This window comes from Bison bison, unplaced genomic scaffold, assembly GCF_000754665.1.
Source record: "Bison bison bison isolate TAMUID 2011002044 unplaced genomic scaffold, Bison_UMD1.0 scf7180017864252, whole genome shotgun sequence".
Classification (NCBI taxonomy): Eukaryota; Metazoa; Chordata; class Mammalia; order Artiodactyla; family Bovidae; genus Bison; species Bison bison.
Genome location: NW_011494824.1, coordinates 889,094 through 891,136, shown reverse-complemented (window position 1 = coordinate 891,136; position 2,043 = coordinate 889,094). Strand labels below are relative to the sequence as shown.

The 2,043-nt window shown below is 41.6% G+C and overlaps 1 protein-coding gene across 1 annotated transcript in view; it reads left to right on the top strand.

The window, feature by feature from the left end:
• The window catches only part of ANKRD31 (ankyrin repeat domain 31), a 135,948-nt gene that overhangs the window by 79,640 nt on the left and 54,265 nt on the right, over positions 1 to 2,043 (top strand). The window lies entirely within an intron of this gene.

Here is a 2,043-nt window from a genome sequence, read left to right as displayed (position 1 = left end):
TGAGAGTGTGTGTGTGTGTGTATATATATATATATATATATATATATATAAAATATGATTTTTTTAACTTGCTTCTGATCTCTTAGTTTCAAACGCATTTTAACAACCCTGCATATTTACTCTCCACTCCTCCAGTAGTGTAAGGAGTTTTCAGTATCTGTTTTTAGTATCATATTTTTCATCTGTTTTGTGTATTCCTTAACTACTTATTTTGGTTATAGATGATTTTATTTCTTTTGTCTTTTAAACTTCCTATTAATTTTGTACCCAGTTGAGTTACTGTCTTTACTGTGTATTTGCCTTTACCAATTAACTTTTTCCTTTCATAATAATATTCATGTTTCTAGTTGTGGCCTTTTTTTTTTTTTGCTTAGAGGAGTCCCTTTCACGTTTCTCATAAAGCTGGTTTGGTGGTACTGAGCTCTTTTAGCTCTTCCTTGTCTATACAGCTTTTGATATCTTCATCATATTTGATAAAAGCCTTGCTGGGTACAATATTTTTGGTTGTACATTTTTCCCTTTCATCACTTTAAATATATGGTACCACTGCCTTCTGACCTGCAGAGTTCTGTTGTAAAGTTAGCCAAAAGTCTTATGGAAGTTCCCTAGTATGTTATTTGTTGCTTTTCTCTTGCTGCTTTTTATATTCTCTGTCTTTAAATTTTTCCATTTAAATCACAATGTGTCTTAATGTGGTCCTCTTTAAGTTGATCCTGTTTGGGACTGTCTTGATCTTGTTTCCTGGGCCTGGATGTCTCTTTCTTTTCCCAGGTTAGGGGACCTTTCAGCTATTATGTTTTCAAATATGTTTTCAGTCCCTTTCTCTCTCTTCATCTGGGACTCCTGTAATGAAAATATTGGCACACTTGATATTGTTCCAGAGAGCTGTTAAACTGTCCTTACTTTTTGAATTCCACTGCTGTGTCATTCAGCTTGCTGATACGTTCTTATATATCATTTAGTGTATTGTTAATTCCTGTTAGTGTATTTGTCATTTCAGTTATTGTATTCTTCGTCTCCGGTTGGTTGGTCTTTGTTTTCTAACTCTTTGTTAAAAAAACTTCTAATTTCTGTTTATCCATTCTTTTCCCAAGTTCTTTGACTGTCCTTATAGTCATTACCTTGAACTCTTTCTTAGATAGATTTCCTATCTCAACTTCACTTAGTTCTTCTCCTGGGGTTTTATCTTGTTTCTTTCTTTTAAACTCTGTTGCCTCATTTTGCCTAACTAACTAGTTTTATTTCTATGTATCTGATAGGTTTGTTACATTTCCCAACCTTGGAGAAGTAGCCTTTTATAGGAAATGTCTTATGCTTCTAGGAGCTCACTTCCCTCTGATTAGCAGAGCTGTATATTCTAGGGGTCCCCACGATGTGGGCTACATGTGTCCTTCGTTTGCGTCAGTCTGACTGCTGTGGGTGGTCTGGTAGGCTTGCTTGTTCCCAGTTGGGTTGGTTGCCCTGCTTTGTGTGGAGGCCGCTGGCCTGGTTGGTGGAGCTGTCACAAGGCAGTTGGCTGTTGCACCCCAGGAGACCCCAGGACTAATGCTTGTTTACTGATGGGCAGAGTCTGGATATAGGAGACCCCAGGGCTCTTTCCTGCCTTCCAGTGGATGAAGCTAGTTCTTGGGACTACTGCCAGCCCACTGGTGAGCAGAGCCAGGTCTTAGGGACTGGAGGCAGGGCCCACAGGTTCTAGAGCTCGTGCTGGACTGCTGATGAGTGGGACCAGTTCTTATTACAGGTGGCTGTGGGGTTCAGTGGACCTAAAGTTTATGTTGGCCTACTGCTGAGCAAGAACTCAGGCCCAGCTGGTCCTAGGGCTGGTGCTGGCCTGCTTGTTGGTAGACTGACTTCTGTCATGGCAGGCTGTGGAGCTGTAATTGTCCAGGGGTTGGCATCCACCTGCTAGTGGCTGAGGCTATTCCCAAGGCTAGAGCAGGCTTGCTGATAGACAGGGCTTAGGCCCAGGGGTTTCTGGGGCTGGTCCCCACCCATTGGTGGGTAGAACTGGGCTCCAGGGACTAGTGTGTGCACGATGGG